Below are 17,084 nucleotides of genomic sequence, written 5' to 3'. Positions count from 1 at the left end.
TACTTCACTGTCCTCTTTCTGCCTTAGCATAGCTTCTAGGAGGATCTGTTCCATGATCTTCCCAGGCACGGAGGTGAGGTTGACAGGTTGGTAGTTCCAAGTTTTGCTACCCTTTTCAATAATAGGCACAATGTTTCTCAGCAAGTTTGCTGATGACACCAAACTGGGAGGTGTAGTAGATACACCGGAAGGCTGTGCTGCCATTCAGCGTGACCTGGATAGGCTGGAAAGCTGGGCAGAGAGGAACCTGATGAGGTTCAACAAAGGCAAATGCAGGGTCCTGCACCTGAGGAGGAACAACCTCATGCACCAGTACAGGCTTGGGACGGACCTGCTGGAGTGCAGCTCTGTGGAGAGGGACCTGGGTGTTCTGGTGGACGACAGGTTAACCATGAGCCAGCAGTGTGCCCTGGCTGCCAAGAAAGCCAATGGAATCCTGGGGTGCATCAAGAAGAGTGTGGCCAGCAGGATGAGGGAGGTTCTCCTTCCCCTCTACACTGCCCTGGTGAGGCCTCATCTGCAGTACTGTGTCCAGTTCTGGGCTCCCCAGTTCAAGAAAGATGAAGAGCTACTGGAGAGAGTCCAGCGGAGAGCTACGAGGATGGTGAGGGGACTGGAACATCTCCCCTATGAGGAGAGGCTGAGGGAGCTGGGCTTGTCCAGCCTGAAGAAGAGAAGGCTGAGAGGGGACCTTATAAATGCTTATAAATATCTGAAGGGTGGGCGTCAGGAGGATGGGGCCAAGCTCTTTTCAGTGGTGCCCAGTGACAGGACAAGGGGCAATGGGCACAAACTGAGGCACAGGAAGTTCCGTCTGAACATGAGGAAGAACTTCTTCCCTCTGAGGGTGACAGAGCACTGGAAGAGGCTGCCCAGGGAGGTTGTGGAGTCTCCTTCTCTGGAGATATTCAAGACCCACCTGGACGTGGTCCTGTGCAGCCTGCTGTAGGTGACCCTGCTTCGGCGGGGGGGTTGGACTAGATGACCCACAGAGGTCCCTTCCAACCCCTACTATTCTGTGATTCTGTGATTCTGTGATTCTGTGATTCTTCCAGTCAGCAGGGACTTCACCTGAATGCCATGACCTTTCTAATACGATGGAGAGTGGCTCGGCAATTACATCAGCCAGTTCCCTCAGGACTCTGGGTTGCGTCTCGTCAGGTCCCATAGATTTATGTATGTTCAGGTTCCTTAGGTGGTCACGAACCTGATCTTCCCTTATGGTGGGAGGGGCTTTATAACACTGGATGTCATCTTGCAGTCCATCCACTTGACAGGGGTGAGGAGAGAGGTTGCCAGTGAAGACTGAGGCAAAAACATTGTTGAGTACTTCAGCCTTCTCTTTGTTTGTTGATACTAGGTCACCATTCTTGTTCATCGGAGGGGTACACTTTCTTTAACCTTCCTTTGCTGGCTGACATACCTGTAGAAACCCTTCTTGTTATTCTCAGCATCTCTTGCCAAATTATCTCCAGCTGCACCTTGGCCTTCCTGAGCCCCTCCCTATGCAACCAGGCAGCATCCCTATACTCTTGCCCAGATATCTGTCCCTGCTTCCACTGCCTGTGCAGTTTCCTCTTGCTCTTCACTTTGACCAGCAGGTCTCGATTCAGCCATGCTGGTCTCTTCCCTTCCTTGCCTGATTTCTTACACCTGGGGACTGAGAGCTTTTGAGCTCTGTTGGAAAGCATCCTTCAAGGTCTGCCAGCTCTGTTCCACTTCCCTGCACCTGAGGACGATTTGCTTTCCTGAAATTTAGGGTCCTGACTACAGTCCTCGCCTTTCCCATATGCCTCAGGACTGTGAACTCCACCAATGCGTGATCACTGCAGCCCAGGCTGGCTCCCATCTTGACGTCGCTGATGAGCTCACTTGCATTGGTAACCATCAGGTCCAGTATTGCATTCCCTTGGGTAGGGCTGCCTATTACCCGGCTTAAGAAGTTATCCTCAATCCACTCCAGCAGTGTCCTGGGTTGCCTACAGCTCGCCATGCTACTTTTCCAGTGAATGTTGGGGTGGTGGAAATCCCCCAGTAGGACAAGAGACTGCGAGTGTGAAGTCTCCTGGAGCTGGAGGAAGAAGACGTGGTCAGTAGGCTCCACTTGGTCAGGTGGCCTGTAGTAGGCACCAACCACAAGGCTTCCTTTATTGCCTTGGTCTCTGATTCTTACCCATAAGATTTTAACCTGGTTGTGCTTATTCTTCAGGGAGAGTTCTTCCCACTCTGTCCATTTTTTAATGTAGAGGGCAATGCTTCTGCCCCTCTTTCCCTGCCTGTCCTTCTGAACAACCTATAACCATCGCTAGCCACACTTCAGTCATGGGATTTGTCCCACCAAGTTTCAGTAATGGCAATCAGGTGCATAATGCAGTGACTATGCAGCAGCATAGTGGCTTCCAACTCCTCCTGTTAGTTGCCCATGCTGTGTGCTTTCATGTAGAGGCACTTAATATAGTCAAGGTCACAGGGTAGTCAAGGTAATACAGTCAAGAGTCACTTAAAATAGCCAAGGAATATAGAGGTTCTGAGTTGACCAGGGTATTTTTGACAATATTATTACCCTGAAGACATTACACGAAAGTACAAAACTGTCTTCATATCTCAGAAGCTAGGTTTTATGTGAATATGAACTTGACCAATGAAGAACTAATTAAACCAGTGCTCAGAGCAATGAGTAAAACAGAAACAAGAGTTTGTACATCAGTTCATTGTCAGAAGAGTTCTTTCTCTTTAGGGTTGCTCTTAACTCCCAAGGACTTCGCATGTGCAGTAAATTCTGCACAGCTCCCTATGCATCCTGAGGATGAGACTTTCTTTCCATCACTTCTGAAGGACTGACTCTGGGTTACCTCCCTGCCAGCAGCTTCCAGCTCCCCGTTTGCTTGGCACCTCTGTGTCTGCTGCCTGTGTCTGTCCCTGGGAAGCTGATTGCTCTTGGCATGATCTGTAGTTTTACAGTAGGCAAACGCTTGCACTCTGTCCAGGAGGATCAACTTGAATCAAAGCATTGCTGCCAGACAAGACTTCCTCCCTGCTGTCCAGCTGCACCCTTGCAGAAGACACTATATAGGATGTAGCAAATGATGAACAAATTAACCAAAAGCCACCCATGACAAATCCTGAGGATCCAGTCTAGAAGATTTACGTGGGTTAAAAAATGCATTACAGTTACATGGGTTAAAAAACGTGTTAAGTGGCAGTCTGAGACTTATCTTCTTTTGAAGCAGTCTCTGTCTGATAAGATGTAATATGCACTCCTACCTGCATTGTATATTTGTACAGAAAACAGAACAAAATAAAATCCCTGCAAGAAGTAAAATAATACGTAATTTTCCACTGTGCTGTTAAAACAACTTAAAAGCGCACCAGTGACAAAATATATTATTTGTTACTTATGAAGCATACAGTTTGCTTCTTGAGAGATCAAAAATGCATTCTTCTTAAGGCTTTTTTAAGGCTGCAGTCCTCAAGTCATCTGTGTCATGCTGCAATGCTCCCCGACTAGTCACATTCTGAAAAAAAAATAAAGATACATCCCTTACTCATCATCCAGCCAGAGCTGGCAACTGAGAGGGTGCCGATAAATTTGAAAGCAGGTGTTTGTTACAAGATCTTCCTAGCTGACACCATCCAGCATAAAATGGGTTTCTATTCTAAAGGGAAATGCAGGGTAAATTGTGTGATGCTGATTTTCTCTCTCTTCTTCAGTGTTTGTTATTGATTTCAATTTGAAAAGAAACTGTGAATATTTTGAAAATGGTAAATCCTTGTCAAAATAGCTATTGACAAAAGGCTTCACAAAGTGAACAACCAAAATTCAGAAGATGCAGACTACATGGTGTCAAAGGTTTGGAACAAAGTAGATAATGATGTTTTCCAAACCATTGAAGATTTATTTTCTTTCTTTTTGCTAAGTAATAGCCTATTAGAGATGCACTAAAGCACTGAAGCATTGGACAACTAATCATACTGACTGATAGGGCAAAGTATATGCTTGACAACTACCATTCAGTAAATACAGCTTAAAGTTAAATTATATGTTTTGAAAAACACTGTTTCCTTTCAGAACTTTTTAATCCATTAAACCCTCTGTCACAAAAATATCACTGATGCCAAGAATTTACTAGGTACCAAAATTGATGAAGCATTTATGTGGATGGAGAGAACATCCATAATCCCATTAGGTTGGACTAAGATTATTATTATTTTTTTATTAGAAGTGTGATACTTGATGTTCTAGTTACATCGGTGAGAATGGCTCAGGACTATAAATTCATGTTCAGAGAATAAACTACCCACCAAATTTATGGAACAGAGGAAATAAAAATCAAACTATTCTGCAGCTGTTTACTGTAGGATTTCTTGTGACTTCCTGTCAGGCACCTAGCACTAGCCAAGTTTAAGCAGAAGGCGATGCATTATTTGCAAGCCATTTCAGTAAGCATAAAGTCATAAGTATTGCACCTTGACTTTCATCCCTCTCTTGACATGTTCTATTATTGAGATCTGTAATTTTCTTCCCTTCTGTTCCCGTCCCCCGATTTTGCTTCATTAATTTCTTTTAATATTGTGTGTGAAGTTATTCTGAAATATATTCAGGTTTTTCTTGCCTGTAATACATGAAACTCTTGTCATTTCTTTTGTTCTGTGTTTTACGGTTTGCTCAAATATTGTTTTTTCTAAATGTAAGTTTACCTGCTGATATTGCTCAGTTTTTCAAAATGTATAAAACATTTACTAGTTTTATATCTTCTGATCTTAGACCAGCTTTCCCTTTTTCCCAGAAAATTCATGGAGTCTTTTCTTCTGTCAGTGATCTAGGCATAGATTTTATTCAGTCATTAATTTTGAAAGCTTTTATCAGAAGACAAGAAATTAAACTGAACACCCTTAATTTTTTCCCCAAAATAATGATATATCATCTTCTTTCCTCATTGTTGTTCTCATGCAGCATCCTTGCACTGACAACAGTAACAGCACTTGTTAGTACACCATGTTCCTGTAAGCTTGTGGTTAATAAGCTGCAGTTTTGTGGTTAATGCATGGAGTGTCTCTATAGATCCTGTGGGTTATTCGAACCCCTTCTTTCACACACAAATGGAGGACGGAGGATGCTGAGAAGGCAGAACTACTGAATGCCTTCTTTGCTTCAGTCTTCAGTGCCAAGGCAGGCCCTCAGGAATCCCAGGCCCCGGAGATAAGAGAAGAAGCCTACAGAGAGGATGACTTTCCCTTGGTCTAGGAGGACTGTGTGAGGGATCGCTTAAGCAATCTGGACGTCCACAAATCCATGGGCCCCGATGGAATGCACCCGCGAGTGCGGAGGGAGCTGGCGGATGTCATTGCTGAGACACTCTCCATCATCTTTGAGAGGTCCTGGAGGACAGGAGAGGTGCCCGAGGACTGGAGAAAGGTAAGTGTCACTCCAATCTTCAAAAAGGGCAAGAAGAAGGACCCAGGGAACTACAGGCCGGTCAGCCTCACCTCCAACCCGGGAAAGGTGATGGAGCAGCTCATTCTGGAGATCATCAAGAAACAAGTGGAAGAAAAAAAGGTTATCAGGAGTAGTCAGCATGGATTCACCAAGGGGAAATCATGCCTGACCAATCTAATAGCTTTCTACGATGACATGACTGGCTGGGTAGATGAAGAGAGAGCCGCGGATGTTGTCTACCTGGACTTCAGCAAGGCTTTCGACACTGTCTCCTATAATATCCTCCTAGGGAAGCTCAGGAAGTATGGGCTGGATGAGTGGTCGGTTGGGTGGATTGAGAACTGGCTGAATTGCAGAACTCAGAGGGTTGTCATCAGCGGCGCTGAGTCTAGTTGGAGGCCGGTAACTAGTGGTGTCCCCCAGGGGTCAGTACTTGGCCCAGCCTTGTTTAACTTCTTCATCAACAACCTGGATGAAGAGTTAGAATGTACCCTCAGCAAGTTTGCTGATGACACCAAACTGGGAGGAGTAGTAGATACACCGGAAGGCTGTGCTGCCATTCAGTGTGACCTGGACAGGCTGGAAAGTTGGGCAGAGAGGAACCTGATGAGGTTCAACAAAGGCAAATGCAGGGTCCTGCACCTGGGGAGGAACTACCCCATGCATCAGTACAGGCTTGGGGTGGACCTGCTGGAGAGTAGCTCTGCGGAGAGGGACCTGGGTGTCCTGGTGGACGACAGGTTGACCATGAGCCAGCAGTGTGCCCTTGTTGCCAAGAAGGCCAATGGGATCCTGGGGTGCATTAGGAGGAGTGTGGCCAGCAGATCGAGGGAGGTTCTCCTTCCCCTCTACACTGCCCTAGTGAGGCCTCATCTGGAGTACTGTGTCCAGTCCTGGGCTCCCCAGTTCAAGAAAGATGAAGAACTACTGGAGAGAGTCCAGTGGAGGGCTACAAGGATGGTGAGGGGACTGGAACATCTCTCCTATGAGGAGAGATGGGCTTGTTCAGTCTGAAGAAGAGAAGGCTGAGAGGGGACCTAATATATACTTACAAATATCTGAAGGGTGGGCGTCAGGAGGATGGGGTCAAACGCTTTTCAGTGGTGCCCAGTGACAGGACAAGGGGCAATGGGCACAAACTGAGGCACAGGAAGTTCCATCTGAACATGAGGAAGAACTTCTTCCCCCTGAGGGTGACGGAGCACTGGAAGAGGCTGCCCAGGGATGTTGTGGAGTCTCCTTCTCTGGAGATATTCAAGACCCGCCTGGACAAGGTCCTGTGCAGCCTACTGTAGGTGACCCTGCTTGGGCAGGAGAGTTGGACTGGATGACCCACAGAGGTCCCTTCCAACCCCTACCATTCTGTGATTCTGTGATTCTGTGACACCTGCTTGTTTTCCTGATAGATACATTTTGTGCTGTTGTTATTTGTCTCAGAATCTCTTCAAAACCGTCATTTATAGGATGAGTTTTGTCTACTGTGCTTGCTCTTGGAAACTGCAGTAATGCTAGTCGTAGTGCTCCAGAACAGTGAGTTATAATAGTGGGATTTGATGTGGATAATGGAGAGGAAATGAATTCCAACCGACCCACATCCCTTGTGTTGGTTTTTTAGTTTGTCTTTCCAGGCTCTGTCATTTTGCCTTGGCTTCTGTTTTTAAAGTTCACTTTAAAGAAGATAAACGAGGCATTTTCTGGCATGAATGCCACAGAAAAGAGGTAACAAATGCGTTTCTCCCACTACAAGAATTAGGAGGTGTCTAAAGTGTTCTGGCAAGAGGTTTATAAACTCAAACTTGACACACAAGTAGTTGTAATATCACAGGATGTTGCAAGTGGCCAAAATACAGAGGGATTCCCTTATAATACATATAGTACTGTAAATATTTTTTATAATACAGCCACTGATGACTATTAAAAGGTGTGTCTGAATACACATTCTGGTTCAGCAAAACCCTGTTCTTGGAAGTATTTACCATGAGGAGGATATCTCTCTACTTCTCTCTGCTTCATCTCTGTCTTTCTGCAACTAGCCACACTCAAAAGCAGGAGACTGAATGCATGAGCCTTTGGAGTAACAGTTGTTACATCATGTTTGGAAGTTTTCATGTTGGCCTTCTTTCTGACCCTCTTCGTTAATCAATACTTGTCCTCTCTTCCTGGTTATTCTGTTTCTGAATGCAGACAAAATTGTTATTGTAATTCTGGGCTAAGAATCTTAAAAAGAGATGTGTTTCCACTGAACAGAAATTTTGTGTTTGGTGTCAGTAATCATGTGCCTGTAAATTGGAAAACCCTGGTACTTAGAGAGGAGCATATCATCACTATTTACCTTCATTAAAGGACATTTTGTTGCTTTTGTATATCTACAGATCTGTGTTGCTTCGGGCTGCTCAAATGGCTCCTGAATTTGCTACTGAAGAAATATTTTCTAGCAAAAAAACACCGTGTTCTCCCTTTTGCAAAAACTGTGCTCCTTCCGTTCTCATGCCCTTGTAATTTGCTACTGCCCACCTTTTAGTTTTAGAGTATTTTGACATATGTGGAATGACATAATTCTATTTGTTACCAGGCATCAAATAATCACACAAAGAGTGTTCTCAGAAGGCTAATGAGTTGCAGTTTTGTGAAAAATGATCCATGACTATCATAAAAGTAGCCCCTATATTGATTAAGGCTACTCCATTATTAAAATACTAAAATAAAATATACTAGCACATAAGAGGCTGGTACTCACAAAGGGTGAGACAGGCAGCCTGTAGACACAGTGAGAGTACGATCTTCAAGAATAGAATGCAGCCACTGAATTTAGGTTTGATGCATAGGGTACGTAATATCATCTTCCAAACTTGGAGACGAATCCCCAGAAAACGAGGTGTAATCCAAAAACAAAAAAAGAGATTCAAATTTCAAAACAATACAAGGAAGTTGCCAGAGACACAATATGAACTAAACTGTATGTTGCATAAAGATCTGATTGAAAGACAAGTGAAAAATAGCATGGATGTGGAAAATAGTTTAAAACTATACTTTGGCCAACCAATCATATACATTTGGTGTTATGTCTATTTGATATGCAGTGTAAAATTAAAACAGTAATTTGTGTGGTTTGTAATGCTCTGGTGGACCCACATCCTCCTAGAAGCTGTGATGAGGCACTTGGAGGATGGGGACATGATTCAAGACAGCCATCATGGCTTCACCAAGGGCAAATCCTGCCTGACCAACCTAATGGCCTTCTATGATGGAGTGTCTACATCAGTGGGGAAAGAAAGAGCTGTGAATGTCATCTGTCTAGACTACTGTAAGGCCTTTGACATACTCCCCCACAATTTCCTTCTTTCTACATTGGAGAGATAAGGATTCGATGGGTGGACTGTTTGGTGGATGTGGAATTGGTTGGATGGTTGTATCCAGATGGTAGTGGTCAATAGCCCAATGTCAAGATGGTGATCGGTGACAAGTGGTGTCCCTCAGGGGTCCATAGTTGCACCAATGCTGTGTAATATTTTCATCAATGACATAGAGGAATCGAGTGCACCCTCAGCAAGATTGCAGATGACACCGAACTGAGTAAAGTGGTCAACAGACCTGAGGGATGGGATACCATCCAGAGGGACCTGGACAAGATCAAGAAGTGGGCCCATGTGAAACTCAGGAGGTTCAATAAAGAGACGTGCAAGGTCCTACACCTCGGTCGCTGCAACCCCTGGTATCAATAACAGCTGGAGGTTGAAGTGATTGAGAGGAGCCTGGAGGAGAAGTGCTTAGGAATACTGGTGGATGAAAAGCTGGACCTGAGCTGACAATGTATTCTTGCAGCCCGGAAAGCCCACTGTATCCTGGGCTGCATCAAAAGAAGCATGACCAGTAGGTAGGGGCAGCTCGTTCTGCCCCTCTGCTCTGCTTTAGTGAGACCGAACCTGGAGTCCTGCATCCAGCTCTGGAGCCCTCAGCACAGAAAAGACAAGTTTTCAAAATGGGCAAGAAGGAGGACCCAGGGAACTACAAGCCAGTCAGTCTCACCTTCGTCCCGGGAAATATGATGGAACAGCTCGTGCTGGATGTCATCACTAAGCAAGTGGAGGAAAAGAAGGTTATCAGGAGTAGTCAGCATGGATTCACCAAGGGGAAATCATGCCTGACCAATATGATAGCTTTCTACGATGGCATGACTGGCTGGGTAGATGAGGGGAGAGCAGTGGATGTTGTCTACCTTGACTTCAGCAAGGCTTTTGACACTGTCTCCCATAATGTCCTCCTAGGGAAGCTCAGGAAGTATGGGCTGGATGAGTGGTCGGTGGGGTGGATTGAGAACTGGCTGAACGGCAGAACTCAGAGGGTTGTCATCAGTGGCGCTGAGGCTAGTTGGAGGCCTGTAACTAGTGGTGTTCCCCAGGGTTCAATACTGGGCCCAGTCTTGTTCAACTTCTTCATCAACGACCTGGATGAAGCGTTAGAATGTACCCTCAGCAAGTTTGCTGATGACACCAAACTGGGAGGTGTGGCAGATACACCAGAAGGCTGTGCTGCCATTCGGTGTGACCTGGACAGGCTGGAAAGTTGGGCAGAGAGGAACCTGATGAGGTTCAACAAAGGCAAATGCAGGGTTCTGCACCTGGGGAAGAATAACCCCATGCACCAGTACAGGCTCGGGGCAGACCTGCTGGAAAGCAGCTCTGTGGAGAGGGACCTTGGAGTGCTGGTGGACAAGTTAACCATGAGCCAGCAGTGTGCCCTTGTTGCCAAGAAAGCCAATGGTATCCTGGGGTGCATTAAAAAAAGTGTGGCCAGCAGGACGAGGGAGGTTCTCCTCCCCCTTTACACTGCCCTAGGGAGGCCCCATCAGGAGTGCTGCATCCAGTTCTGGGCTCCCCAGTTCAAGAAGGACAAGGAGGAACTGGAGAGAGTCCAGCGGAGGGCTGCGAGGATGATGAGGGGACTGGAGCATCTCTCCTATGAGGAAAGGCTGAGGGAGCTGGGCTTGTTTAGCCTGAAGAAGAGAAGGCTGAGAGGGGACCTTATAAATGCTTATAAATATCTGAAGGGTGGGTGTCAAGAGAACAAGGCCAGACTCTTTTCAGTGGTGCCCAGTGACAGGTCAAGGGGCAACGGGCACAAACTGAAGCATAGGAAGTACCATATAGATGTGAGGAAATAATTGTTTACTTTGAGGGTGACAGAGCACTGGAACAGGCTGCCCAGGGAGGCTGTGGAGTCTCCTTCTCTGGAGACATTCAAAACCCACCTGAACATAGGTCCTGTGTAACTAGCTCGATGTGAACCTGCCTTAGCAGGTGGATTGGACTAAATGATCTCCAGAGGTCCCTTCCAACCCCTACCATTGTGTGCTTCTGTGACAGACCTGTTGAAGTGGATCCATAGGTGGGTCACAAAATTATTCTATTGTTTGAAGCAGCATGTAATTATTTTGGCCTTAGGAGAAGAATAGTTGAGCAGCTGAGGTGAGCTACTGAAGAAATAGCAAACATATCTGTGTTAGAAGACCCCATGAAACTTAGGTTTCTTTATGAAGCCTACCACCCACATAAAGTGATCAAGTAGCAGCATTGAATGTAGTCTGACTTTAAATCAGGTACTCAAATTCAGGGTTTTTTTCTAGTTGAGTGAAATCACTACAAAAATGGTCTGTATTAAGACATTTGTCCTGACTGTGCTTCTTGAGAAAATTCCCATGATGTACACATTTTACTGCCTTACTTAGGGGTTTGGACTAGATGTGGGGATTGGACTAGATAAGCTTTAAAGGTTCCTTCCAAGCCAAACTGTTGTATTGGTCTATGATACTCTGATCTCTATGGGTGCATAAATTTGCTGACAGATGCAGAGCACCCTGCAAAGACCACTTGTCCCACAAAGTTATGGCACAAGGAATTTTTCTTGCCCAGTTTGATTCCAGCTTGACCTGGTGACTGGCCCAGTACATGGTGGTGTATGCCAGGCTATCATTTTGAGTCATGAAACAGCTGAGACACTGCCAAGAGGAAAAGCCCTGGCTGTTTGTATGTGGGGAGTTCAGACCGCAAGGATGGCTGGTGGAAAGTGAGGAGGTAGAGGCCTCTACTTCCCTGTCTGCTGCCCACCTTTCAGAGGCAACTGGTGCTACTAGGCTGACCTGCACACACTAAGATTTTGAACAGGAAACCCTTGACACAAGTTCTCAGCCTGCCTCCCCTTGGTGTGTTAAGTGTGATCCTGCAAATTGAGGAGCCACCAAAGGGACTGCTGTACCTCAGCCAGAGAATGGAGGGTGAATCCTGCCTTTTAGGCACAGGGACAAAGCCCTTAGTGCCAGTGGCACCTCAGCACAGTCTGTCTTCCTGTTTTGCTTACAAAGACTAGGAGGGGCATAAGTATGGGCACTGCCCTATTGGCCCTTGTGGAGTACAGCAGGGCATGGTCAACTCCAGTGCTCACTGGAAATTAATTTCATGCCAGGTGGAGAGTTGAAGTTCTTAGATTTGGGTCCCCAGACAAACTGCTCGACTTCATTATCTCACATGCCTAACAAAGCATCCTACTGAACATGATATGTGGATTTAACATTGATCCTTGGGCTCTGTTGTGCTGCATGGCAATATCTGTGCTGTGTGTAACAAGAATATCACTGTAGAAGGAAAAGACATAGTCTGAGTTTAATAACATCTCCAATGTTTAGTTGAAATGCAGGTCAAAGGCAGCCAGAAATATAGGAGCTGAAAAAGCGAAAAGTGATTAGTGATTAGTAATGCATGTTAATGCCAGCTTTTCTTCATATGGAGCTATGTCAGGTTGCAGTTGTGCTATATGAGAATAAAAAGGATCTGCACAGGGCTATGGAGGGACAGTGAATTAGCACATAGAGAAGAGTTGCAGCCAGCCTTTTTCTTTATATCACTGGGTGATTTTCATAGTGTTCAAGAGGATGATTTGAGAAAAGAGCGGAGTCTCTCACCTATACTGTATCCGTTCAGCATTCAGTAAACTTGTCAAGATCTGTTTCAGAGAGATGCAGAAAAAATGAGAGGAAAATTTGGCTTCCTCAGTTTTCATGTGCACTGAGCTGCTGAGGTCAGGATATGTGTTGGATAAAACCCTGCCAAAACTGTTTTTGCAGTATCTCCTTGCAGTAAGTGGCTGAAAGCAAGTCAGTCCTACTGCTGCAGAAGACATGGTATTTAAATGACTTGAGTATACACTTGTGCTCTGCGTTAGAGGAAGCAGATGTGCTGTCTTCCTCTTAATCAGACAACCTGGTAGGGCATTTCCTAAGGAAAGGCTGTTTTTTGAAAGTTGCTAAAGATTGGCTGCTATTTAGACTTGCAGTTCATTTGGCAATCTTGTTCATTACAGGCAGATTTCTGTCTCTGCAGTGCTAAACACCATCTTGCAAAACCAGGACATTTGCATGCATCTCAAATATTTACTAGGTTCCACTCTTCTCTAGAATAACTTGATTCATTTCTGTAATGAATCAGATTAAACTCACTGGCAGGAAGTATCTGAAGATTTTCAAAGTGTTGCCTTCCTCTGAGTGCTCTCACAGAAGACTATTTTTCTTCTCAAAAGTCTCAGCTCTGTAGCCTCTGAATTGCCCCCCTCCCCACTTTAGACACAGTTTTAAGTACAAATCAATATATCTCACTGATTAAAAAAAGGTGCTAATAGCTATCTCCAGTAACAAATGGAAGCTTTCTGTGTTTCCAAGTGAACTTCTATTCAAGGTTACATTTAGTGCAATGTCACCATTGCTTATGTTTTTTTTCTGAGGACTGGGCAAAAGGAAAAAAAAAGATTTTTTTCTTTAAAATTGTTTTAATGAAGACCTGAAGAGTGAAGGGGCAGTCTCAAGGGATCTGTGACAGCAACATCTTGAAGTACTCAGAAGAAAGTCAATATCAGTGCTGAACTTGGAACTAGAAACGTAAAGCTTGAAGCTGAAATCTTGTATAAGAAAATGACAAAGCTAAATTCATCAGCTAAGTTATCAGGACTGATCTGAGCCCTAACAAGTGTTTCCATCATGTCTGTTAAGATTTGAGAGTAACCACAGAAGACAATAAATATGGTGGGGATCTTTACTTCAGCTTTATGTGTCCTTAGCTTTCTTGCTTGTGTGAAAAATAAAAAAAAATAGCACCCATTATCCTTCAGAAATACAAAATGTACAGGACAACCATTTTACGGGAAAAAAAAAATTCCTGCTGCTTACTCTGTGTGTATGTGTGTCTTTCTGTCTGTACATGTATAGCTCAGAAAAATATGAGAAAAAATTGATGAAATCTAGAGTGCAGTTCTTCAGTCTAAGCATTAGGTACAATTGTAATTACCTCATCTCTTCCTTGATATTTACAGGATGAAAAGGTCAGAGGTGGAAAACATAGAATAGAAAAAAATATTCTACTTTACTGGAACATCTTTTGTTTTGGCGTTCTTATCTTTCTTTTTACTGCATATACCACCTCTCTCTGTTCTGCTGTACTATTTTTCTTCTTGCCATTTTTACTGTGTTTTAATGTGCAGTTGCTTTCACTGAAGACCTAAAACCTATGAAGAATTTAAAGTGCTAGATATTTTGTGTATATAGCACACAGATCACAGTAATCAAAATCCATGAAGAAAACAAACAAGGCTGATGATCACACTGGTCCTATCTTAAAAGCATTTGAATCTGCCTGTTGAAGTGGAGAGGGTTTTGCCTAGAATTTATTTATATGTGAAAACATGAGAACAATTCTTCTTGTTATTGAATAGAAATAAAGACGTTTTAGAGGTAGTTACGAGGACCAATTTTAAAATTGACTTTGACAACAGAAAGGATATGTCTGTACCAGCACAGTGTCAAAGGTTCAAGGCAGCTGTGAGTGACCTGGTGAATCTGCATGTTTGATCACTTCTGGTGAATCTCCTGGGAGACTATTATCGGTAGAGTAGCTAAATGGGAAGTTTTGGGTCCGTCCTCATAGCCCTTGATATACTTTATTTACTCTGAAGACAACCAAGCTGGCTGTTTTTCTATAAAGAAGCCTGGAGGAATGCAGCTGCCCATGTAGAAAAGTCCGTGGTAGGAGGAGAGCTGTGGCATGTTGTACCATTGCCACAGGCGAGCCATGGAAGAAAGGCAGTTAAAGAAAGCCACTCATCATCATGGTGTGGAAAAACCTGTTTTGTTTGTAGGTAAATTGCTCTCTCTTGTATAAAGTTATTGAATACAAATTAGTAGTATGCTATAGATAAATTATGAGAATCTCACAAACACTTGTGATGAATTTCAGTTGTATAAATGTAGACTACCCACCCATCCAAGAGCTGCATTGCATTAACTTGTAGAAATATGTAAATCTGAGTAAAGTGTTACCCTTGACACACACAAGTATCAATTGTTCTACCCCTCACTTCTGTCTTCTTAAATTTCGCATGCATGGAAACTCAGTGGGAAACATTGTCAAGATTTTATTTTAAAGCAACTTCAGCTTTAATCTATGATAGGGTACCTTTTCGTAGTGGTCATAGTAACCTTTTTTACGGATTTCCCTAAAGTCATCTCGAACTGACAATCCACTCTTTCTTTCTCACTCAGGACATGCCATGGGAATATTTATTGCTACACCTCTGACATTTCTTATCAATATAGTTTGCATCGCTTCCTTGACCGAGTATATTTGTTTTGTGTGAAAAGGTTGTATATTCAGCAAAAAAGGAATTACGGATATCAGAGATTAACTGCAATTTTGGAGAAAATTCATCAAAATTTTTGGTGTGGAAATTTTTTTAATATGAGATATTTAATTTCAATGTTTTGAAGGAAAATTTTAATTTTTTCATAGTTGTCCACAATTGAAAGAAAATAAAAAATCTTACAACAAAAGATTTAAAATGAAGTCATTTTGATTAACCTATTTTTCTTTTCCATTCCCTTTTAGCACCACCCAAATTCTGCATAGAATTTGCTTTTGTTCAGCTCAATCCAGTCTTCTCTCTGCCATGCAACCACCAAGATGAAGCATCCTGTATTCCCTCAACTCTGGCTGTTTGCAAATTCCAGCTTTTTATGTCAGCTTCACTTCATCAGTTCACACATTTGAAGGCCAACAGGGATCACTAGATCACTTAGCCTGAGCTAAATATACCACCAGCAGTACAATTTCACCTAGTTAAGCTCTGTAGTAAGCCAAATAACTTGTAATGGGCTCAAGCTTATGTCCCAGAATAACCGTCAGTCTTGATTTGAGGATTTGAAGAAATGGAGAAATATAACCACTTTACTTGATGGCTCTGATAGTTAATCACCACTGCAATTAAAAAATCATCTCAGTACAAGTCTGAATATGTCTAGCTACAAGCTCCAGCCATTGATTCTTGTCTTGCCTTTCTCCACTAGAGGAACGAGTCCATTGGTGTCGAACTCTTCTCCCAGTTCTGCAAAAAATGTGCAGTTTTAGGTCACTCTATGCCAGAACAATACAGGAGACTCAAAAGATGTCACGTTTGAGAATAGTTAGGCATTGACGTTTGAATGCTTTATTTACGATCCAGGTTCTGCAAAGTCTGCTTAAAACAGATGGCTTGGATGCACTATTTGGCATCTAGTTAGAAGCATCATTGCTAAGAACTTCAATATTGATTTTTTTAGCCATGTTTTGTAAGGAAATGAGGCTTCTAAAATCATTATTTGCCTGTCCCTTTCATCTTCTCCCCTCACTTCTCAGAGAACTTGGGATCATAATAATTCCAGCCATGTGTAGTAGCTCCATAGAGATCACAAAGTTTTGTGCTCCGTTAGTTTCTTATAGAAGACAGGGTAGGAGAGATCTCTGTTCAGTTTGTTGTCTCTCCCCTTCCCTCACCCAAAGGAGGAATAGGTGCTGTAGCTTATCCAGTCTGAGCAGGTTACAACAAGCTGGTCTGTGTCTGAGCGGTTCAGAAGCAGCCATACTAGACACGTCTTCGCCATCCAGCAGCTAGGAGCTGTGGGAGCTACTGAAAAGTTGATGAAAAGAAAGGGTGGTTAAGGCATGGTGGGAGAAGGTACTGCAGGAGACAGGGATCACAAGCATAAACGCTGGAATTTCTGAACTGGGACAGGTTGGAAGCGATTACAGGGTCATAGGAGGTTTCCTGGAGGAAACTATTTTTCTTTAGTTTCTGACTCAGATTGTCACAACCAGATATTTCTGTATAAAGTCAGAATTCTAGCTCTGAATATGTCAAAAAAACCCACAATATGTTTGTCGTGATCAAGATAAAGAGTCTTTTTATTCTATTGTGCAGCTTCTTTTAGGCACAAGGCGTAACTTCACAAATCAAAAAACAGGTTTCTTGCTCTCTTATTTTTTACCTTTTCTTCTAAATATCTTTTCTTTTCTTTCAGGGTTATTTTACAGGCCATAATTTCCCTTTACAACTAAAACATATGAAAGGAAAATAACCTTTCAGAACTAATTAATGAAGATTATATCTAGTGGGTTAAAATATGTTTAAAATAATTAACTGTGCCATTTAGTGGTTGGAATTCTAGCTGCTTCTTATTAAGGGTTTTCAGTAAAAGGTTAGCCCAAAAGCTATGTTAGGGTATAAATAGGTGGCTGCTGAGTTCATAATAAGTTTCATTATAAGAAACTTATAATGACCTTATTTTACTTCCAAT

This window comes from Opisthocomus hoazin, chromosome 2, assembly GCF_030867145.1.
Source record: "Opisthocomus hoazin isolate bOpiHoa1 chromosome 2, bOpiHoa1.hap1, whole genome shotgun sequence".
Taxonomy (NCBI): Eukaryota; Metazoa; Chordata; class Aves; order Opisthocomiformes; family Opisthocomidae; genus Opisthocomus; species Opisthocomus hoazin.
This window is presented reverse-complemented; position numbering follows the sequence as displayed.